Consider the following 25,969-nt stretch of genomic DNA (forward strand, 5'->3'; position numbering starts at 1 on the left):
GCGCGTGCTCGCAAACACTTTTAATATCAGAGCAGCTGCGTTTCAGTGTCTCTAAACACTCGTACAAGTTTCTTCACAATTTCATTTTCGGGATCAGCTTTTGTTTGCGTGTCTGTGCGTGTTTGTGCCCTGTTTGAACATTTCCGAATGGCCCCTGTGCGTTCCTCTGACCTCAGCCGGGACATGCCGTGTTTGTTGATGTGTGTTATGCAACCTCAATCAACCACTAATTCAGAGTCATCTGAAGTAGCAACATTCACCATCCGCATACTATAGTATTCGGTTGCCTGAATCCACTCTGCCATCGTGTTACTCGCTTTATCAAAGCTTGACTGGCAAAGATTTCAGACTGCATGAGTCATAAGTGTGACATTGTTGTGATAAGGTAAATCCTGCTATACATTATAAAATGTCTTCAGGACGTGACATGTGGATTATTGATAATGTTTCACTGGATAAAGACGTCCATGTGAATGCTTGAAAAAAATCTTTTCAATTCTCCCCTGACTTCTAGGATCACAGGAAATGATGTTTTTGAGGGTCATTCCACATTCACTGTGGTTCAATATATGTGGCAGAGTAAAGAATCAAACTAAACATTTGTTGAGAATGTCCACAATACCTAACAGAGTTTTATCAACAGCCTATAAAATGGGCACCTGCATAAATACATATAATAAAAAACCTGCTCTTTTCAAGTGCTCACGATTGCATCTTGCTCATTTGCAGATAAATAACAGCTTGCAGAAACAAAGACAGAACTCACTGAATTTGCATGTTGGACCTGCATAACGTCAGTCTTGTAACGTGGGCGTGTTACCCCTTACAGCAGAGAGGTGGTATTTAATATCATTCCATTTGTCCTGTTTGTTGCTGGCAAATATCACATTTTGACAAAACTGAGAGTTGCTGCTATGTAACCATTTCCATTACTGGAATAAAATATCAACAAAATATGAATTTCTAGTGAAAATTTCAAATTATTTTGCCATTTTAATTCATTTACACCTTACCTGTTATCTATTATTACTTGGGCCTATCTTAGCTTTACCTCGGCTAACCTCTTCCTTCAGACAACATGTCTCTTAATAATGTTTCTTATCAGCATTCAATGGATAATGCAGACTAAACAAGAACTGTCAGAACACATTTTTACGTCATGAAAAAAAGCAACACGTTAACTTGCAAAGATAAAGAAGAAAGCGATCTAGAAAGGAAAGACTGCAAAACAATGAGTGTGTTTCATTTGTATTAAAAGAAAAGTTATAGACTACAAGGAGACGTGTTTAACAGATATCCTTATCTTTGCTGAGATTTGCTGTATCTGTTCAGAAACACCCAAAATACACGTCACATCAAGGTCTGCCACATCAGCATGTCACTTTGTTTTTTTTCTTCTTTTAAAAAAAGCCATGTGGTTAGGTCATGAATAGTTTAAGGACTTTAAATAATCCATTTAAGAAAGGAACAGTCTGACAGTTTGGATAGTGCACTTATTCACTGTGTTGTTCACAGCTAGACGAGGAGATTGATGTCACAGTCACATGCGTCTGCTCCGTGAAGCTAGAGTAAGCAGTCAGTTAGGCTCTCATAAAGACTTGTTTAACATGTTGTATCTTCTGTTCAATTACCGACAAGCTAAAACTGCAGTTGTTGTTTTTTTCCTTTTTCTTTTTTCTCTCTCTTTTTTGTCCCTTTGGGGACAGGGTAACTAAATCCAGATAATCCTCATGCTGTAAAGCAGCTGTGAGATCCAGCTGTGTAACATATGGACAAATATGGGATCTTGATCTTCTTTTCTATTTCCAGGAAAGAAAATCTGCATATTTTCCCCAATGGACCAACTATTTCATTATATTCATTCATAGAGGCCAGACATAAAAAAAAAACCCCCAAAAAAACCCCATATAAATAAATAAATGTAAAAAAAATCAATAAAGATCTCCCTTGTCTCAGCATTGATGTGATCTTGGGTGGCCCAGAAGCATGCACACAACTTGCAAGTTGGGTACAAAGAAGAAAAACGTTCCAAAGGGACACAGAAAATGCTTGGCAGACACCACGAGTCTGCCTGCTAAACTACAGTGGCTTGCAAAAGTATTCAGCCCCCTTGAACTTTCGCACTATTTGTCACATTACAGCCACAAACATGAATCAATTTTATTGGAATTCCACGTGAAAGACCAACACAAAGTGGTGTACACGTGAGAAGTGGAATGAAAATCATACATGATTACAAACATGTTTTACAAATAAATAACTGAAAAGTGGTGTGTGCGTAATTATTCAGCCCCCTGAGTCAATACTTTGTAGAACCAGCTTTTGCTGCAATTACAGCTGCCAGTCTTTTAGGGTCTGTCTCTACCAGCTTTGCAGATCTAGAGACTGAAATCCTTGCCTGTTCTTCTTTGCAAAACAGCTCCAGCTCAGTCAGATTAGATGGACAGCGTTTGTGAACAGCAGTTTTCAGATCTTGCCACAGATTCTCGATTGGATTTAGATCTGGACTTTGATTGGGCCATTCTAACACATGGACATGTTTTGTTTTAAACCATTCCATTGTAAATGGCCTGTATTTGTATAGCGCTTTTACTAGTGCCCAAGGACCCCAAAGCGCTTTACACATCCAGTCATCCACCCGTTCACACACACATTCACGCACTGGTGATGGCAAGCTACATTGTAGCCACAGCCACCCTGAGGCGCACTGACACTGGCTTTATGTTTAGGGTCGTTGTCCTGCTGGAAGGTGAACCTCCGCCCCAGTCTCAAGTCTTTTGCAGACTCCAAGAGGTTTTCTTCCAAGATTGCCCTGTATTTGGCTCCATCTTCCCATCAACTCTGACCAGCTTCCCTGTCCCTGCTGAAGAGAAGCACCCCCAGAGCATGATGCTGCCACCACCATATTTGACAGTGGGGATGGTGTGTTCAGAGTGATGTGCAGTGTTAGTTTTCCACCACACATAGCGTTTTGCATTTTGGCCAAAAAGTTCCATTTTGGTCTCATCTGACCAGAGCACTTTCTTCCACATGTTTGCTGTGTCCCCCACATGGCTTGTGGCAAACTGCAAACGGGACTTCTCATGGTTTTCTGTTAACAATGGCTTTCTTCTTGCCACTCTTCCATAAAGGCCAACTTTGTGCAGTGCACGACTAATAGCTGTCCTATGGACAGATTCCCCCACCTGAGCTGTAGATCTCTGCAGCTCGTCCAGAGTCACCATGGGCCTCTTGGCTGCATTTCTGATAAGCACTCTCCTTGTTCGGCCTGAGAGTTTAGCTGGACGGCCTTGTCTTGGTATCTGGCTGGGGAAATTCTGATACCCCAGGAGGTGCCGGACTTTTAGGTTTTAATGTAGCTCAGCGGCTGGCCACGAGTAATGTGTCAAATAAACATCTTGTGAACACATCTTATGAGAGTTGACTTCGTAAGAGAAAAACTTCTGCACACGTATGTTGTGTAACTCATTCTCATTTAGAATATGTCTGACATTTTTGAACTTTTAATTAGGTAAAATTCTAATCTGTCACAATCTTTCTTCTTCCTTGGATCCTTTCCAAGAGGAATTTAGCCTCTTCCAGAGAAAAAAAGATCCTTATGTACTCAGTGGAAAGCTCATAATGTAATAATAACTGGCTTGAAATCACTTTAAGTGATGCATGCTGGAAACTGCAAAACAGGCAGATATCAACATTTTCAGGCAGTGTGCAAAAAGGTGTTTTGAAAATAAGGCTGCAGATGAGTCATGGCATGCATCAGACACACATTACAACACCCTCTGCCCCTGTTCTGTTATGATGTTTATGAGAGCAGGCTGTCCTGGTTTTTCAGGATGTGAGACGTGTGCTTATTGAGTATCACTGTTTGAACTTAGCTCACTCCATCCAGCTGAAAGTAAATCTATCACCTTGGTTGAACTTTATGGATCCCCTACACATTGACGTGCAGTATTACAGAAATAAGACAGAATCCAAAGGTTAATAATGGTGTGGTTTACAGGATTGTCAGGGTTAAAAACATACAAAGAAAGATCTGTCCATTAAAAAGTATTTACCTTAAATAACCAACAATCCTTCCCAATAAATCAGTCATCTCCTTATAAATAAATAAATAAATAAATAAAAGTCATATATAGTTACAATTATTTGGTAAGACTCAATGAAAAAACAAACATATGCCCTTTTCACTTTTAAGCATGGATAAAACTGACTTGGACAGTTGAAGTTTATAGATACAAAAACCTGAGATTCTTGACTTAGTGCAAAAGTTTAACACTTCATGACAATAGTTAACAGAGGTACTGCAGAGTGTGCAGGTAGGGTTTTTAAGAAAAGCCAACTGAGAGTCTGTGACAAAGGAGAAGAAAGACATGGATGTCATCTCAGGCAGGATGACATCCACATGAACCTACATTTCCCTAGAGTAGCCAAGAGCCTGAACGTCACATAGACATCATGATCTGGTGGAGAACAGATGGATGAGCCAGTGCTTTTAAGCAAGAGGCAAGTAAGGACCAGGAGCCAGAAACTTATGCTTATCTTCTGTAGCAAGCAAGCACAAGACAAACAACTAAGGGCCCCCGAGAGGGCAGGAAAGATGGGAAACAACAGATAAAAATGCTGGGCAGGTGCTGGAGAATGTGGTAACCATGAAACTTACAAGTTTCACTTTCAATCATTGTTCTCTTTCATTTTCATTCAGCTTTAGTAAAAAAGAAAAGGCTTGGTTAATGCTGGGAAAAGATCAAAGTTTGAGTCAAAACAGACTATTTTGCAACACTAAAATGTGCAGCAAAAATCAACTTTCAGTATTTCAGGGTTTTTATTGGACCAGTAGTTGTCTCTTATCTTTAAAAGGTAATCACAGGACATCACAAAAGCATGCTCAAGTAACCTATCCTTGAATTTTCTGGGGGAGGACACTCAAAGCAAAAAAACATTTTCAGGGTACACTGGCAGCACAGTGGTAAACTGGATAGCGCTTTTCCATCACAGCTAGACGGTCTTAGATTTGAATCCTGTTTGGTGGGTTCTCCATGTGTTTATGTGGGTTCTCTCTGACTACTCAGGTTTCCTCCTACATGCATGGGTTAGGTTAACTAGCATTTCTAAATTGGCCATGTCTTTGTGATAATACCTCTGATAGACTTGCTCAGTAATGTCTGTTCTGTCAGTCATGAAATAAGGAAAATTTCAGTATGGTTATCATGGCATGGGTGAGTAGAGTTTATAAGACCATATGGTCAGAGGAAGTCACGAGGGTTCAAAAAAAAGAAATGAAGAGTAAATCCCCAATTGGCTTTTAGCTATTAGTGAGACAGAGAAAACCTCAAAAGTCAGATGACCACCTACGAGCAAGCACTTTGTGACAGTGGGAAGGAAAAGACCTTAGGGAGTCAGAACCAGGCTCGGGGTCAGGGGTTAGGGTTAGCTGCTGCATTTTCTTGATATCTAAGAAAGGTCCAAATATTTTGATGGTCAACAAAGTACTCCCATTTTAAAAGTGAATTCATTCCTAGATAGATACCTCAATAAATTTACTGTTACTTTACCTTAAGTTTAGTTTTTTGTATGTTGCCAAATGTGGTCAGGATTCCACTTCCATTGAATTTAGGCAAGTGAAAAGCCTGAATTTCTAGTCCTCAGGAAAACTTGCTTCTGGCCACAGGGGCTGCTATTGTGAATGTGCAGCAGATGTTATGTAGTGTTCCTTCAAATGACTGAAGCTTTAGTATTGTGTTACTGTGCCTACAGCAACTAATTAACAGCATAATTTAGGTGCTTGTGTTGATGTTACATAATGGTCATTTCTAAGGGGGAGGATGCCAGATAGTGTGTGAATACACCACAAAATTACTTGGCTGTAACAATAAATGAATCCACAGAGAAAACACGGCTTTGCTTTTCCATTCCTTTTTTCTTATTCACTGTTCTTTTCTCGCCTCTCCTCTGCGCTCCCATTTACTCCCCGTCACATCCTCCCTTACTTTCTTTTCTCGTCCTGTCCTCTTCTGCCCTTTCTTTTCTCGTCTTATCCCCGCCTCGCCTTCTTTCCTTCCTCTTTGGCTGGGGTCCCAAAGTTTGTTAAACCACTTGGTTTCACTTCATGGAGAATCCTTTATATAAAAATCTATAAAGCTTAGATTCTACATAATATCTGTACATAAATTCACTTTTATATTCAGACATTTTCTCAGTTATTTGATTTTACATTGTCATTTAAACAAGATTAATTTTCAATTTTGTTCTGTAGGTAGAGAAATGTGGACTTGCTCATGTGGACTGTTGTACTGGTATCCAGACCTCTGCTGCCTCCCATACTCTCTCTGTGCAGGTCTTTCCCCACAGAACGACCAGATTTCTTGGACCCAAAAAGGACTCTTTGAGCCAACAGAGGGGACATGACCCCAGTGTTAATTCCTCTGTTGATGGTGATGTCCTTTATTGATGTGGCTTTTAAGCAGCGTCACCAGAGCATGTCAACAATTCACCTGAACTGACCCTGAAAAGCACACAAACAACTGTAACTGGAAAACAGTTGCATCAGTAATGAAAAACTGCTTTCACTGAATTTTAAAAAATGCTCAAGAATACTTGTACTTTTTGTAGTTACATATTGTTTGCTCATTAATATATATCAACTTCAAGGCTGTGTCAGCTTTTGATTCTATTATTAATCAACCAACCATTATTTCAAGGTCAAGGGCATGACAATGTATTGTATTAGCTGGTGACTGCCCTCTTCTGGAACTGAAGAAGAATGTGGTGATTGTGTTGATATTAGCATTTAAAAATAATTTCGACACATTTCCGCTGAGCCCAAAATCCCTCTCTTGTTCAGTTCAATTACAAAGTGGCCCTGAGTTTTTCCTTTAAAGCATAAATCTAAGGTTAAGGCCTTGCTTTATTTTCTGAAAAGAAGCCCAAAGATAAACTTGACTTTGAGACATGCAGTTTTATGGTAACATCCTTCTTTTGGATGTCTCCCTATGCATCCTAAGCAGAAAGTGTCCAGGCCAGTGTTTCTAGTAATATTTGAACAACATAAAAGAAATGACTCAATCTGAGCCTTAATAATTAAAATGGTGGACTGCAAATATATGGCACTATCAATTACATAGTGGACACAACCACTGAGTCTGAAACATACAAAATACCACAAATTAATAAAGGTGCAATTGTGATTTGTTATTGTAGTAAAACGGTGACTCAAAAATTGATGGGGTCTTTCAATGACGCGATCAATTTGCTATATAGTTATCATATCTCATTAAAATTACTCATACACGCACCTGCCACTTCATTAGGTACACCTGTTCAGTTGCTTATTATCACAATTATCTGTAGGGATTAATGAAATATGCTGATTCTGATCAGGTAATTCAATGCATTTAGGCACATAGACATGGTGCAGACGACCAATTGAGGTTAAAACTGAGTATCAGAATGGGAAAGAAAGTTGATTTAAGGCGCTTTAAACGAGACATGGTTGTTTGTGGTTAGCTTGAGCAATTCAGAAACTTGGTCTGCTGGGATTTTCCCCACAACCATCTATAAGGTTTTCACAGAATGGTCCAAAGAAAAAACACCTACCTCTTTGGCATCAACAAGATGTTTTCATCCAGAGTTCAGAGGAGAATGTCCAGACTGCTTTTAGCCAAACGGAAGTTAACTGTAACTCAAATAACAGTTGCAAATAACTCAAATAACTCGTTACAACCAAGATAAGCAGAAGAGCATCTCTAAATAAAAGCATGTTGAACCTTGAAGAAGATGGGCTACAGTAACAGAAGAGCACGCTGTCTTCTGTCAGCCAAGAAAAGGAAACTGAGGCTATAAGTCACACAGGCTCAACAGAATTGCACAGTGAAATATGCAAAAAATCTTGTCTTGTCCGATGAGTCTCAATTTTTGCTAAAACATTCTGATGGTAGGCTTAGAATTTGGCACAAACAACATGAAAGCATGGATTCATCCTGCCTTGTAACAAATGGTCAGGCTGCTGCTGGTGGTGTAATGGTATGGGGGACCTATTTAGGTTCCTTAGTAAGAAATATATCTTGTGTCATTGCTGCAGCCTGCCTGAGTATTGTTGCTGACCACATTCATCCCTTTATAACCACATTGTACCCATCTTCTGGTGTGGAATCTATCATGTTAGCATTTTAATGAAACAATGCTTGATGTAATGAGGGTTCTACCCTTATTATACCCATAGTCCATTCATCTAAGGAATCAAGTTGCCATGTAAAAAATAACATACTTTATATTAGGAAAAGCATAACATTAATTATATAAAATTCTATTAAAGGGTCAACGATTTATCAAAATTTGATAATTCTGGTAGATAAGATAAACGACAAGGTTTTATAGGAATGCACACAGTGTGTTCTATTGGCAACCGAGAACTCTATTCTTTCGTAAATCTTGAGTCATCTAAGGTTAGGCTCAGTGTCCACGCAGGAAAGACTCAATAAGCAAAACATGAAAATACTTTTGTGCTGATAGCAAATACGTAGCCTGTGTAAAAGCTGTACGAGGCAATAGACACAATCTGACCTGAATGCCTAAAGCACTGAAGGGAAAATTAGTTAGTTTTCAAAATGTCTCCACAGTCTAATGACTGTAAAATTTCATTCCCAGTAATGATTAGTGATTTGATTTTTGGCTTTTTTGTGACTGAAAAGAAAACCATGTATCAAACCCTATTAATATTAATTCCATTTTTGGCTTTTGCATGTTTGCAGTACAGTGTTTCAGATCAAATCTGAATAAAAATGTTAATTTACAGAGCAACAGCTTCCCTTTAACCAATTTTCTAAATCTGTGCTTGAAGTTTGTTTATGGGTTTTAGCTTTGCCATTTTTATGATTCCAGGAAAATCAGTTTGGACACCGGACACAGATTTTAATTTCTCATTCACTTTGGATGCAATTGATAGTGCTTGGGTGGCTGGCAAGAACCCTACCTCACTGATGCCCTTAATCACCTCATTCTGCTACTGTCTCTCACACATGTACCACAATACACACACACACACACACACACACACACACACACTATAGTGACATGAAACTACTTGGGATTTTGTGCACAGATGGTTAACACAATAAAAAGATAAATAAAAATGAATTAGCATGAGCTGCCCCTGCAGCCACTCATTCATTTGGTCTGGGATTTTGTCTGCTCCGAGTGTGTTGACAAGTGCAAATGGGAATTAATCGGTAATGTCTAACCGGATTACTATAATATTCAAAGAATTTAAACTAAAACAGTCTTTCATGTGTTCTTCACATGAAAAAGTAAGTCAGGGTTAAGGCTAGAGTGCTAAAAGTATGGTTGGTTGTGATAAACCTTTTGCCATGTTTAAATATCAGACAGATTTCCTGCCAAATCATTCAAGCACTGGAACCCTTATTGGAGGTTGTTGGAGGTTATTGGTGTCGCAGGCATCCTTCATTCTAACCTCCAGGATCTTATTTTCTTATTTACATTCCTTCATATAATCACTGGCTGTGACACCTTGTTTTCTCTCTTTTGTTGCATTTTACGTGCTACTCTTACATTGGAAAAACTCTGTATACCATGCCATACTCGTGCATTTAAAACTTTTTAATAAAGATTTTTGTTAAAAATCTGGTTTTCTCAATAAAACTCAGATAATTTAAATGGCCTGTATTTGTATAGTGCTTTACTAGTCCCTAAGGACCCCAAAGCGCTTTACACATCCAGTCATCCACCCATTCACACACACATTCACACACTGGTGATGGCAAGCTACATTGTAGCCACAGCCACCTTGGGGCGCACTGACAGAGGCGAGGCTGCCGGACACTGGCGCCACTGGGCCCTCTGACCACCACCAGTAGGCAACGGGTGAAGTGTCTTGCCCAAGGACACAACGACCGAGACTGTCCGAGCCGGGGCTCGAACTGGCATCCTTCCGATTACAAGGCGAGTTCGATTACAAGGCGAACTCCCAACTCTTGAGCCAAGATCGCCCCATTTAAGTACAAATCGTTGTGTCATTACTCTTTTAAATTGTTTTTGAAGTATGTCTACTTTCGTTTTTTTTTTGTTTTTTTTTTGATGATCACGGAACCAATTACCACTTTATAATGATGGGATTTGTTATACGGCACTTGGAAGCATTTTCTTTTGGGGTGGGGGGTATACTTGCTTGTTTTAATTCATGCTGATTACAGCTGGATTAACAGCTTTATGCGCCTTATTAAATTATATTAATATTGACCTACAGGTCTCAGTTGACACAGAATTTAAATTACCCATTTAATTTTAACAGCAGCTTAACTTGTTTGTGTACCTTTTGCAATGTAACTGTTTAAATATGCTTACTGAACCATGTGTTTAGGTGTTGAAATTTGCTTAATCCTAAAAGAGACTTAAAGGCTGTAAAAATAATAATCCATGTGGGTGAAATGCGAAAGTCGATCATTCCATGGCCCTTAAACTTGAGGGGAGAGCTGAACTCAAAGCTGACCCTTTTGTTATGTACTCTTTCCTCTTTCATCCGAAATTTTAGGCCTTTCCTTATATGGTGTCATGTGTCCTGCTTTTGTAATTCAAAGGCCTTTCAGCCAGCTTTCTCCTAATGTTTATACTGATCTTCTGTCTTTGCATTTAGAATTTTTTTGATGTAAAATATTCAGTCTTATAAATTAAAATTAGAAGTGGCTCTCTTTCAGCAAACTTCATTTCTGGCCCTGGACTGTTTTATCTTTGTACAAGATGATTTGAAAGTTTACCATACGGATAACAAAAGAAAATAACAACTTCCATATTGAGTAAAAAGTTGAACTACCAGTAAGTTTGGGTTTAATCACTTTTTCATCGCCCAGGGGTCCAGTGTGAAGTTATTGTGTGATCACTAAGAGTTTTTTTATTGTTTGATGTAAACTTGGTGGGAGTTTTTACATATAGCAGGTGGTATTAGCTCCAGATTCTATCCCAGATGTCATAGGGCAAGAGACAGGGTACACTAATTTAGGTCATTTAGAATCACCTTTTAAACTAACCTTACTAACTGCATGTCTTTGGACTGTGGGAGGAAGCCAGAATACCCAGAGAGAACCCACTCAAACACGGGGACACAGAAACGCTCTGTCATGTCACACTGTGGAAGGCAGGAGGAAAGACCCAAATGCAGAACTCTGAGTGCACAGGGATGAACTCAAAAAGGCAGCTTTATTTTGCTGTAAAACACTTGAACACTACAAAACAAAAACAAAAACAGGAAAACTTGAATAATCAGATACAAAGAGACGAGGGAAAGCAAAACTAGATGCACTGTCGCGGTACAAGACAAGGACTATCAAAATAAAACAGGAAACACACGACAAACACAAAGGCACGGACTTGATACTAACAGTGGGGAACAAGATAATAAACATGAAGGCTAAACTAAATCTACACTAAAAATGAGGGGCACAGGAACTAAACCCCCAGAACCCCCACTTGAGTATTACTGGGAAGGAAGGAAGGAAGGAAGGAAGGAAGGAAGGAAGGAAGGAAGGAAGGAAGGAAGGAAGGAAGGAAGGACTGAGATGACTAAGCATAAACGAAAGATAATCAAACCAGGAACAACAATTGTCAAATATAATTAAACTCAGAATGGAAACAAATACTGTGACAGGCCCCAGCCTGATGCTGGATTCAGACTGAGGTAACAGTGCTAAAGTAGGAAAGATATGATTACAAGGCTTGATACAGAATTTTCTTTATATTTTCGTCCTTAACAGGTTAAACCACCAATAGCATACATGTGATCTTGTGAAATTTCGCGAGTCCAGGGAACTAACTACTCTTACTATATTGTATCATGTCATCTCAACAAGAATAAGTTGTTGAATTTCATGCAGACACCACATGATTTAGTTAAATTCACCACAGAAGCATTGAATTATTTTGTTCAAATTGCAAGGCAGACTCTTGTAAATGTAACAACCACCCAATTTAATTTTTTTGAGTGTAGATCTAGATGAGTATATTTCTCATGAGACAAGCAAATTTGAACTGTAAATAGGAGTTAAAAATAATGAAGGCTAAAGGCAATACAGCTGATGCAGAAGTAAATCTAATAAAAATGCAGAATGTACACGTTATCAATTACTCATAGTCTATCAGTCACTTTCTCATTATGTCTCACCCCCAGCCAGTCATGACAAATGGCTGCCCCTCCCTGCCCCTGATTATGTTGGAGGTTTCCTCCTGTTAAAAGGAAGTTTTTCCTTGCCACTGTTGCCAAGTGCTTGCTCATTGTCTGATTGTTGGGGTTTCTCTATATAATTAAAGGGTCCTTACCTTACAATGTAAGCACTTTGAAGTGACTGCTGTTGGGATTTGGTGCTAAATGCTTAAATCTCGTGTTGTGCTTCCCAGTGAGCATACACTGGCGTGACTTTCTGCCGCTGCTCTCCGTGTGTGTTCGTTTGCTTAGTTCAGTTTTATTTTTACACTAAAGTATTTGATTTTACTGTTTCCCTTTGATTTGATCCTGGTAAACCTGGATTTTATCATTTTACCTGTGACTCTCCTGGGTACCTCCTTACCCTTATCTTCCCTGCTTAGCCTCTATGTCCTTGTCTTGTCTCGTGTGCATTACTTTCCCTGGAACACTCTCTCACTGTCGTTCTCTAAAACCTAAAGAGAATTATGGATTTGATCAACTGGTCTCTGAATGCTATTGACACCCTTTTCTCAACGAGAAGTCAGGGCTTGGGAGAGCCCGAGTGCCCTGGAGGGACTTTCCCTGCCGGTTACACGATGGACGGGTGGCAGAACTGGAGGGTCATGTGCCTGGCGGGACTGTCGATCGAGGACGCTGAAGATATCTATCTATTCGGAACCGTGATAACAGGGTTCTTGTTGATCGGAGTTGGCTTAGCCCTGGTTTATCGGAGAAATAAGAGAGTGGAACCGGCTGTTCAAACCCCCCCAAGGCTGCCCGCTGGAATCGAAGCGATGGGACGAGGCGCGACCTCTCACAACGAACGTAATATGGTTAACACCTTGGAGACGCTTACAGCTGCTGTGAAGGCTCAAAATAACACCATTGAGCGTATGGGGGGATACATCAGAGAGAGGCCTGCTCAGAATGAGACCCTTGAGCGAAAGTTGGAACACATCGTGGAACGGATCACTGCAGTTGTGAGGTCTCAGAATCAAAAGAATGATAACACCATGGAACAGAAGTTTGATGCCATCATGGGGAGGCTTGCGGCTCTCCAACGGGAGATTGAGAGACCAGCATCAGAGTGTTAAAGAGCAGCCTGAAAATTCTCCTGGGCTGCTCGCATGGAAATTTACAAAATCAATATCAAAATTGTGGACCCCCATCAAGGCTGGAGCCGAACAATCACTCCCTGATAACGACTGTGTTATGGCTGTTCTTCCCATCCCACGCAAGGCCACCTGGGTTGGCTGGAAGACTGTTTACTTAGCCTGTTGGGGCGAAGGACACTGTCTCAGCTGAACTCTGGACACACACACACACACACACACACACACTGATGTGCACACACTGACCCCCCCCCCCCCCCCCCCCCCCCCTCCCTTTCCAAACTCCTTCGATGCTTGTGCCCTACCGGGGAAGATGGCAGTCAACTGGACCAGCGCAGACATGCTGCAGGACCGGATGTGCTGTCTACACCGGCTCTCTCTTACCCTTTACCCGCCCCTGTTGCTTGTCTTGTGTTTCTATGGTGTATTGATAGTCATGTGCTTTTTGTGCTGAGGTGTTTTTTCTGTTATCAAACTGTTCTCCCACTAGGAGCTCAGTCTGAGTGGAGTTTTTTTCTCCTCCTCTTACCTCATGTTATGTATTTTCGTTGTTTTTTTTCCTATCAGCCTACCTTTCTGACATGTCTCCCCAATGTGATGTTTGTGTAAAGTTGGTCAGAAGGTTCCTTTGTAAGTGCGCATGCGCCATTAGCGTGCTGCCTGCTGTAACCTTAATTTCCTTCGGGATTGATAAAGTATTCTGATTCTGATTCTAACCAGCCTATACAAGTTATCAATTACTCATAGCCTAGCAGCCCTTGCTGGCCTTCTCCACGTACTACTGTTTGGCTGGTTAATGCACTCGAGCATCTGCCTTCTCAAGTTGCCCACAGTATGTACAGTACCAGGTAGGTAATCGCAGCTACTTTTCTGGCACTGGGTTGTAATCGTGGCATGCTGGCTTACATGGCTGTGTGAACAAATGGATAAACTATGATTCCCCTTTTAACCATATGCTTGATATGCCTACCATTGCTTGGCTTTACTATTGGACTATGCAATGTTCTTTGTAGCCATACCAAAGGTTTGGACCTTTAAGCGGATGACGGAATGCACTATTCAAAATACCCCCATAACATCTGAAACTGCTCCCCAATTTTGCTCTCTCTTTAATGAAAGTAACCCTGATGAACCACTTGCATGCTTTAGTTTGGCTTGTACCAACACTATGGACTCAATTGCTCCTCTAAAATGTAGACAACAAAAATGTAAAAGTCAGCCTTGGTTAAATAATGTCACTTGTGCCGTCAGACAGGAATGCAGGAAAACAGAACAAAAATGGAAGAAAGCTAAGCTCCATGTCAAGGTAGAAAGAGCAAATTATTTCCCTTAAGATTTTTACAAAGAATTCTGGTAAACCTGAAGTCCTATTCAACAGTCAACTCTGCATCCCACCACTACAGCTATATCTGAGACTGCCTCACACACTTGTGAGTATTTTCAAAGGTTCTTTACTGAAAAAATGGCTAATATCAGGGCACATATCCGGCTCCCATCCCAAGACCCTTCTGAACCACTTACATGCTCTTCCTTTCTTACTTAATTTAAACCAATCTCATTATCCCATCTTACTGATATAATAATGCACATGAAACCAACTACTTATCCCTTGGATGTGTTACCTACGCCATTTCTCAGAGATGTGCTGCAGACAAACAGCCCTAACATCCTCGCTATTGTTAATGGCAGCATCTCAAATGGAATTGTTCCGCGTTCTTCTAAACAAGCTGTTGAAGCGGCTGGTTTGGATCCGTCAGTTCTTAGCAATTTTAGACCAATCTCCAAGCTGCCATTTTTGTCTGAGGTTCTCAAGAAAGTTGTCCTCCACCAGTTGCCCTCATTCTTAGATACACATAGTATTCTGGATAAATATCAGTCTGGTTTTAGAGCCTTCCATAGCACAGAGTCTGCTCTACTTAAGGGGTTGAATGATGTGCTTTTTGCTACTGACTCTGGAAAAAGTACAGTTTTAATTGTTTTAGACCTGAGTGCAGCATTGACACTGTTGACCACACAATCCTATTAAACCATTTGAAGACATGTGTTGGTATTCAAGGTTCTGCTGTAAAATGGTTTAACTCTTAGAGAGCAGAACATACTCCGTGATGCTGGGTAACAAATACTCTTCACCTCCTACACTTGCTTGTGGAATACCTGAAGGCTCTATTTTGGCTCTATACATGCCCTCATTGGGCTCTATTTTTCAGAAATACCAAATTTCCTATCATTCTTATGCAGATGATACCCAGTTCTTTCTCTCTCTAAACCAGGTGCTGATGGTACATTGCAGAAAGCTTCAGATTGTCTTGCTGGATGTCATTGAACTTTCTCAAACTAAACGATGACAAAACTGATATTATAACTTTTTGGCAACCAAGACTTTGTTAGTCTCATAAGCAATTACTTGGGCCCACTATCAGCTAATGTACACCCCCATGTTAAAAATCTTGGTTTCATTTTCGATTCTACCCTCAAGCTGGACAAACAAATAAACTCAGTTGTTCGTGGCAGTTTTTCCCAGTTCAGGAGCATTTCTAAACTCAAAACTATCTTGTCATCTAAAGATCTGGAAACCGTTACCCATGCCTTAATTTTTCTGTAACTCTCTCTATTGAGGCATCTGTCACTCGAGCCTGTCCCACCTGCAACTTATTCAAAATGCAGCCTCAGGGCTCCTGACGGGTACCAGAAAGAGAGAAAGTATTACTCTGATACTCGCATCTTTACACTGGCTGCCAGGTAAATACAGAATTCATTTCAAGGTTTTATTTTTTTGTTTTTAAAGCCTCCTGGCTTAGCTCCAGGTTACATTTCAGATCTCCTTAGCCTGCACCAACCCACTCGAACTCTGGGTTCCTCCAGTCAGATGCTTTTACTGGTTCCACGCTCCCAGTCAAAATCCTGAGGTGACAGGCAACACTCCTAAACTCTGGAACAGTCTTCCCTCTTTTATAAAATCCTCTTCCTCTCTGGAAATCTTCAAATCAAATCTGATGACCTACCTGTTTTCAAAGGCTTTTGAATCTCGTTGACACTGCTTTTATTCTGTTTTAGCTATTCTGGTCTTTTATATCATTGGGTGATGTATACATGTATTTATGTCTACATGTTGTTAAGGTTCAAAAATTGAGAAAGGGTACAAGAGGTGATCGAAAAATAACCACACTGGTCCGGCCGGGTGAAGTCAAACGAAGATTTTAATTCACACGTGGGAAGATCACTGGAAACAGCAATTGATCTTCGACTTACTAAAGCACAAACAATTATTTTATAACATCAGGGTTTGTTTACTGACGCCCCTTCATGCGTCACAGATACATTTTATACATAGATCAGATCAACACCACAATGACTTTTAACCCAGAAGATCATCTTCTATTTTCATGGCTGGTACTTTCCGTTCTTGTCTTAAAGTGAATTGTTCCTCTTTCTTGCCGAGACATGACTAATCTCTCCTCTAAATAAATCTAACTCATGTGTGTGTGTGTGTTGACCTCACATGCTCTTTGTGTCACCTCTTCACCTACTAACTGTCTGTGTCTCGTCCTCAAATGCTCTTTCTCAATTCACCTGTTGCACTTCTGACCTTTCACTAGACCAGAGGCTCACTGAGACTATGTGTATGTCTTCTACTAAATAAATGTTTTAACCAAGAACCTCTACTAAAACCTTAATATAAAATGACCTGATATAAGTGTTTTGTAAGCATGTATTGCAATTCCTTCTATGTTCTAGTTTTCCCTCAGCATGTATCACCTGAACAGTCACGTCAGTGAAGCTTAAGACCTTTAAAGAACCTGAACATCAGCTCAAATAAGCACAGATATGCAATATGTATAAAATAGTTATAACTGCACCTGGAATACAAAATTAATATAATAACTTGTATGCATAAACATCTTAAGGCCATCTTAAAGCTATCTGTTACATTGTTAAAGCAATGATCATACTGCAGATTATATTATGCTGGTAAAATACTTTTTGTTCATCCCCACAATGTGTACGTGTCTGTGTGTGTGTGTGTGTGTGTGTGTGTGTGTGTGTGTTTTGTATTTTTCTTTTACCTCATTTCTTTTAATTCTCTTTTATTTGATTAAATTATCCCTCTGTTCAGCACTTTGGCTGACACTTTTCTTTTAAATGTGCTATACAAATAAAGCTGACTTGACTAAACTGAATTTAATAAAATCATCAAGGCAAGGTAGATATGACTAATTACAGATGTAGAAAAAATGAACATACACTATATGGACAGATTTATTGGGCTCTTGAATGAATCCAAGTGTTTTCAGTTCCATTGCCACAAGTGTATGAAATCAAGCACCTAGCTATGCAGTTTACGTGTAAGCCTTTGAATTCTCATGTGGTGCTGCAATAGGATTCCATTGTTGCAAAAATTCAACTTCAGTTAGCAGCAACTCAGTCTGACATATGGTGAACATTGAGTGGTATTATTGAAAAGCTCAAGAGTGTAGGAACCACAGCAACTCAGCCACTAATTGGCAGATCCCATAAAGTGCTGATGCTTATAGTGTGTAAATCAAATCAAATCACAAATGACTTTTTATTGTCACATCACATGTGCAGGCACACTGGCACAGCACATGCGAGTGAAATTCTTGTGTGCGAGCCCCACAAGCAACAGAGATGTGCAAACACAACAACACAAACGAGCAAAATACAAGAATGGCCAACCTGAAACTAATAAATATATGTACAATATATAATAGTGTATGCATTTCTGGATGTGTATACTAAATATTTTCCTACGTGTGTGTGTGTGTGTGTGTGTATACACATTTTTACAAATTAAATAGTAAAAAAATAAAATAAAATAAAATAATAATAATAATAATAATAATAATAAAATATATAAAATATACAGAGTTGAATATGTGCAAAACAAGTGGCATTTATATACAGTGTGGAGTGCATAATGTTGAAGTTCCAGTAGTGAAGCTGAGGTGTCTATGACGTGTTCAGCAGTCTGATGGCCTGATGGAAGAAGCTGTCTCTCAGTCTGCTGGTACGGGACCGGATGCTGCAGAACCTCCTTCCTGATGGAAGCAGTCTGAACAGTTTATGGCTGGGGTGACTGGAGTCCTTGATGATCCTCCCCGCTTTCCTCAGGCACCGCTTCCTGTAGATGTCTTGGAGGGAGGGAAGCTCACCTCCAATTATCCGTTCAGAGCACCGCACTACTCGCTGGAGAGCTTTGCAGTTGTAGGCGGTGCTGTTGCCATACCAGGTGGTGATGCATCCAGTGAGGATGCTCTCAATGGCACAGCGATAGAAGGTCCTGAGGATGCGGGGGCTCATGCCGAATCTTTTCAGTCTCCTGAGAAAGAAGAGGCGCTGCTGCGCCTTCTTCACTGTTTTGTTTGTGTGTACTGACCACGTAAGATCCTCAGCCAGGTGTACGCCAAGGAACCGGAAGCTGCTCACTCTCTCCACAGCAGCGCCGTTGATGGTGATGGGGGTGTGTACTTCTCTGCACCTCCGGAAGTCCACTATCAACTCCTTTGTCTTTGCGACGTTGAGGGTGAGATGGTTGTCTTGACACCAGTGGGTCAGGGCGCTGACCTCCTCCCTGTAAGCCGTCTCATCACCGTTGGTGATAAGACCCACCACTGTAGTGTCGTCCGCAAACTTCACAATGATGTTGGAGCTGTTAGTGGCTGTGCAGTCGTAGGTGTAGAGTGAGTACAGGAGAGGAAAAGTCAAGTCCATCTGCTGACTCAATAACTGCAGAACTCCAGATCTCCTCTGGCATTAACAACAGCACTACGAGCTTCATGGCATGAGTTTCCATGGTGGGACGTACATTGCACAAGTGTAATGTGTAGGTTCCTAAATACTGATGTGCATTTGAATTATTCTTTTGAATGAATACGATGAGTAGAAGTGTAAAGAGCAGTGAAGGTAACCCCAATGTCACCTTCACTCATCTTTCGCAAGGTCCATGAACATCATTTGGGACAGGTCAAAGTACCTGGCTCTCTGTCAGGCAGCTTCCCATGTCCAATAGTGGAATGTGTATACTCACTCAACATTAAACCCCATCTTACTCAGTATGGTACTCCATGACACCTCAGTTGAGACCTGTACCTGTACCTTCAGCTGTGCAGCTAGACCAGCTGGTCTTGGAGCTCATGTCTGCTGATGACTGCGCCCTTAACCCTAATACAGACGAGGAACTACAATACATATCAGCTGCTTTGCCAAGACAGCGAAAGCCTTTTGGATCACCAAGAAGAAGAAATAAGTCTTATATCAGTGCCATCCTGTAAAACACAACGCTGTTGATGGTGCCAAGCTGTCTGAGTGGATTGTCCAATGTAATGTCTAATCACAGTCACCAATAAATTTGAATCCAACAACTTCTTTGGATGCCTTGCTAGAAGAGTGTGACAAGACTCTTTGCACACATCCACAAGCATAAAAGCATACCGAGCAATTGTAGTCATCATGTTTCAATATGAAACAGAAATGCATATATGCAATTTCACCAACAATGTCTACACACTATAAGAGCAATAACTGCAGAAGTACGTCTTCAGTGAGGCATAAAGAAAGTAAATCTTCCGAACTGAAGTGAAGTGAAACTGTAGTTCCAAAGGGTGAGGCATGTCATAAGCTGGAGAGCTGGAGACTGCTAATACTCTGTTTGAAAAAGGTGACTAGTAAGAAAGGAAACAGAAAAGGCTGGCAGCCTCAAGTTTAAAGCTTACCGAGAAACAGCTGTTGAAGAAAAGAGGAAAAGAAGAAGTGAGAGTTCTGCCTTTCAATCTTCAGCAGCCCACAGTTTCCTTTGTCACATGTGCACAAATGTCTTTGTCCAGTGGACTGATTGTCCACAGAAGATAGACTGTTGGAGTCAAATTGTTAAATGTTGCCATTATTGTACTTAAATTTGTAAGTCTTGGTTCAAACTATATGATCAAGGACATTCCTTTGTTTTTGACCCCAGAAATTTTGACATATACAACCTAAATTTGGAAGATGATAGTCAGAAATCGTGACTTATGAATGACATTTTTTTCCTTTTCGTTCTTTTTTGTCTTGGTGGAAACAAGATTCCATAATGGTTGGGCTGAATTGAAACAGCGAATGCTGTTTGTTGATTACAGTTCAGCGTTTAACACAATAGTGCCCTGCAGACTGTTCACAAAGCTGAGGGATCTGGGTCTTAACAGCCGTCTGTGTGCATGGGTGTTGGACTTCCTCACTGGCAGAACTCAGGTGGTGAGGGTGGGCAGGTGCTTCTCCAACAGCATCACCATCAACACAGGAGCACCTCAGGGATGTGTCCTCTCGCCACTGCTCTACTCCCTCTACACTTCAGACTGTGTGGCCACCCACGGCTCCAACACCATTGTGAAGTTTGCTGACGACACAGTGGTGTTGGGTGCCATCTCCAACAACGATGAGGCGGCCTACATGGATGAAGTGAAGAATCTGGCATCGTGGTGCCAGGACAACCACCTCCAGCTGAACGTCAGCAAGACCAAGGAGCTGGTGGTGGACTTCAGAAGGGGTCAGCACAGAGACTACAAGCCCATTATCATCAATGGAGCTCCAGTGGAGAGGGTGCAGTCCTTCAAGTATCTTGGTGTTCACATCTCCTCAGACCTGACATGGGCTGCCCACATTCAGGTCCAGACCAAAAAGGCTAGGCAGCGCCTGTATCACCTACGACAACTGAGGAAGTTCAGGGTCTCTCCAAAGATCCTCAGGATTTTCTATACAGGCGCTGTGGAGAGCATCCTCACACAGAACATGACATCGTGGTTTGGGAACAGCTGTGTGAAGGACCAAAAAGCTCTCCAGAGAGTGATCCGTACAGCAGAACGCTGCTGCAGGATTGCTCTCCCCCCGCTTCAGGACACCTACACCAGGAGATGCCGGACTAGAGCAGCGCAGATACTGAAGGACCCGTCCCATCCTGGCAACAAACTGTTCCAACTTCTGCAATCTGGTAGAAGGTTCCGCATCTTCCGGGCAAGGACAGAGAGACTCAAGAGGAGCTTCTATCCCCAAGCCATCCGTGCCCTAAACACACACACCCGCCCTCTCACATCATCTACAATTGACTGAGACAGGACTCTTCCAGACACTAAACCAAGGCACAATGTACATTTCAATTCCTTTAATTTTAAATATGTTTATATTGTCTATCCTGTAAAATAGTCAGATGTCTATCCATATTAATGTACAGAATTCACCTGCTAGCTGCTACTACTGCACATTCACCCAGTGTATATACTATATGTATGTATATATATATATATAATGTTCTTCCTCTACACCCCCCCCCCCAATTTTTGCACATGTCGAGGAGCGTGTCAGACTACATTTCACTGTGTGTTATACTTGTATAACTATGCATGTGACAAATAAAGAACCTTGAACCTTGAACCTTGAAACCAGTTTAGCCCAGAGGCTCTATGTCTGACATTGCTGGTTTAGGGTTACGGGTAAGGCTAATGTGAGAGCGGAGTTTTGTTTTAGCCACATGGCCAAATTTTCTCAGATTTTCTACCATGTAAAGTCTCACAGGTATTTTGACATCTGTGATCATTTATTTTATTTTCATTTATTCAATTAAAAAACAAAAAAAACCTACCTTAGTGATTATATTTAAAGCTACAAAAGAATGTTTAAAGCTACAAAAGAATATTTAAGAATGTTTATGAAGTTTATCAACTGATGGGAATTTACAGTTTTGGACTTTAATCTATTTTAAAACTTAACCCCCCCCCCCCCCACCCCACACACACACACACACACACACACACACACACACACACACACACACACACACCACCACCACCACTATTCTCCTGTTTATTCTCCTTTCCCCCCCTCTCTCTCCATGGGTCTCAGTAATTTAGCTGAACCCCAGTTCTTTATGGGCAGTTTATGGGTTCTGCGTGACTCTTTCCTAATGAGGTTTGGTTTGGTGGTCTCCTAATGAAAACAAAATTGAAGTCCCATTGTTGACAGATTGCTAGTCACAAAATAAGGCCCTGTATGGTCAAATACAGCCACAAGACAAACAAGCAAATTGAGCAATGCGGCAAAGGCTGAACCAGGTCAGAGAGATAAAGGTTCATTAAGCGAACCTAATGGAAGTGGGAATGACCCCCAAACAAATTATTTCAGTCAAAGTCAATCAGCGGGGCTGTTTGTGTTTGTGACTGCCAAAACAGAATCTTGGTGACAATTAGGAGTAATAAGGCCCCCACATTTGTTCTCATGTTTCTAAATGTTAAAAGAGAAAAATACTACTTGGTTAATTTGTCATATTGTAATTGTGCCTGGTTTCCTAGAAGTGAGATCTAAAAGCGCTGAATGGAGCACAGATGGTCTTTTTTTAAACATCTACTGCTTTTTGCCAACTTGTCAAAAGCACCAGCATCAGCTGTAGTCAGCTTGGAGTTATGCTTGTGCCCATTGTGTAATTGGAATGTATGGCTAGGCAATCTCATTATTATCCAAATCATTAAAGCATAGCTGTTGTCACTTGTCTCAGAGGAAAACAGAAACAATGCATTGTACAGTCTTAGTAGTGGTCATTATCATTAGGATGCCCTTGTGATAATAATTAAAATGTCCCACAATTATGAGCAACTCTTTTAGCCTGCTCACTGTTTTTGACCTGCCTCTCATTTCATTCAGCTCTGTTCTCCTCTGTCACCTTTTGTCCTGCTGTCTGGCAGAGGTTGTCCACATCCATGCGGCATCTGAAGCGTACAAGGGGCTGACAAAAACAAAGGCATTTGCCACAAAGAGGGCAAAGATAATCTAGAAACAGGGAGAAAGTCTACTATACTGGGGCAACTTATTGACTGATTTGACACCAAGAAGAAAGACACCCAATAAATACTAAATTCACTGCAAACAAACAGATCTGCCAGTCTTCATACTGACCAACAGTGGACTAACGTTTTGAATCCATGGCATTTCAGTAGTTGCCAAATGATGGGAGAAAAGACTACAACTGAAATGAGAGGGAGTAGTTAGAGCACAACATGGGAAGACAGAACACAACACTATAGATGTCTATAGATAGTCTAAGACCCAAGCTGACATATAGACACAGACGAACAGGCGCACGCAGACACATTCCCACCTCCATATACACAAACAAATACTCGGCACTCACCTGACATGGAGACAGACGCAAATAGACACTGTACACACATCCACACTCCCCAAACATACTCTATATCCCAGGTCCGGGTACCCCTACTCCCAGAAGGGCAAACTGTACCCGCACCCAGGAGATGTAACCCTTCTCTCTGGGGTGGAGGAAAGCAGACTGCCTCCTTATCTGCAGTAGCAGGGAGGCCCCGCATCCCAGACCCCAATCTGACAGCCAGCACCTCCTCCCAGCCCCCCAGCCCCAACGGTTAACAGAACGGGGGTGAGTGAAGACCCCAAACCTCCCTCCGCCCGCTCATATGTAGTGTTGCTGCCTGCTGTTCTAAAGTGCATTTAAAACACAGGAGGGCATGGTGCTTCCTGCCAGAGAGCAGCACGGCTCCTCCCGAATGAAACCCCCCCCCAAAAAAACTGTCATTTTATACGGTTTCCTTTAGGACACTCAAGCATATGTGCAATATATCTAAAGCTTCAGTCTCTGTAGATTAACATTTTTGGGCTTAGCTCTGCATGACCTCTAGTTATTTTCTCTTTCTTTTAATTTTGTAGCCGCTTTAAAACTTTTCTCCAGACTACAAATAAATGAAAAATACTCATTGGAATGCACAATTATGTAATTATGAGATTGTATTTCAATAACAGGTACAACAAAGACAGAGCTGTCTGTGGGGATGTTGTTAAATGCATGACTTTATCATATTAACCTCATTATGTGGTAATGATATGCCGGTTAGTTCCTTTGTCACTTAATAACTGTGCTGAAAAGGTGAAGACACGAAATGGCATGTCATAGCATTGCTGTGGGCTCTAGAAATGGTTAGAGGCAGAACACTTTAATGTAAATTAACAAGTCTACCTCCTTCTTGTGAAAAATAAAATACAAGAAGAAGAAAAAAATCCCCTACTGTTTATAAAGTAGAAAGGAGAATGTCACACCTCCAGATATGTACAACATTTGGAGACTTGAGCAACCAACTAAGTTAAAAAAAATAAAAACAAAAATCAAACAATTTGGAGGTGCAAATGACTCCTACTGTATGCTCAACTTGATGTTTCCAAGAAATATACATCCTGTGCTAACACTCCCCCAGTCAGGCACACCATAGTTTCACTCTGATTCACAGAACAGCACTCAGACAGTGTTTTGCAGACTGAATTAGATCAGCAGCAAAGCATTCACAACATCTTGTTTCCCAGAATTATAAATAAAAGAAATTCAAAGAAATGCCAGCTGGTGTACAGTTGTGGATTTGTAGATGATTCATTGTTTAGTTGTGAGACAATGAAACAACTAATTAAAATTCATCAAAAAGTCCGCAGACTGATATATAATCCCACTGTCTGTGTGAGCTACGTAGGACAATTATAATTATCATAGTTTCCCTCAGGTTTTTTGGGTCAGATGACACTTTAAGCCTGTTTAAATGCACTTTAAACCCCAAAAGACTGTACAAAAACTAGTCAGGCTCCTCTTACACGTCTACTTGTGTTTTTCGTTTCTTGACGTGACGACAGTCTCTAAATTATCTGCTGAGTTTAGCTGTACTCCGTTTGACTCTGTTTTCTTTCCCCGTGAGTAGGTCAACTGGACCACAGCAAAGGCACAAGAGAGCAAAGGTCTGATTTGTAATCAGGTCACCATTATCTGACAGTGAAAGCCATCTCTGGAGGAATGTTGCACCTCTTTATATTCAATTTTGTGCGTCATGAGCCGCTGGATCTCGTGACCCATGACGCATTTAACTCAATACAATGAAATTAACTTTTTTCTTTCTTTCTCTTTCAGTGGAAGCTAAATTTGTCTTTAGTTGTTGGTAATAATTTGAGACAGAGTTCCAGAGTGTCAGAGACAGTCTTACTCCTGGTCTAAAACGAACACTGTTGACCTTTGTGATGGGCTCAATAATAAATAAGGCACGGGAATGTGCGACCACACAATAACTTCACAAGAAGCTAAAGTGATGCTGCCAGTGCCAACAATGTCTAATTGAGCATCACAACAAAATGGAAGCATATGCAGAAGATCTGATATATTGTGTAATTAATTGGGTCCAGACTTTTATTGTGATGTTGAGTGGAGGTCTGCTTCAAACAGAAGTTTGTAGCCTCGCTGATGGAAACAAAAGGTCGTGGCCTCATGCAGTCTTCCAACAGAATATACAAGGCTTCTTTGTCAAGAAGCCCAATTTCCTCCTGAGCTGTGTTGGAATTACATGGTTCATGTGAGGTTAGCAAACCTTCCCATCCTCAAACACCTCCAGGGCTCCCACCAGAGCTTGTCCTTTTTCACTGTGACTGCAAAACTATTTAAGTAGCTTCTTTTTTGTTCATGTTACTCCTTGGTAAACTGTAACAGGAAAACAGTTAACCAACTGTAATCCACTGAAAAACTTCATTTCATAGCATTATAACTGTGTATTATAAACTCAAATTGCCATTTACTTCTCTATATAAGTGATGATCTTATATAACGTGATGATTTTAGATTCTGTTTAAACACTTC

This window comes from Copadichromis virginalis, linkage group LG15, assembly GCF_057382275.1.
Source record: "Copadichromis virginalis isolate Kocher_CV1m ecotype Utaka linkage group LG15, C_Virginalis_male_GT1.1, whole genome shotgun sequence".
Classification (NCBI taxonomy): Eukaryota; Metazoa; Chordata; class Actinopteri; order Cichliformes; family Cichlidae; genus Copadichromis; species Copadichromis virginalis.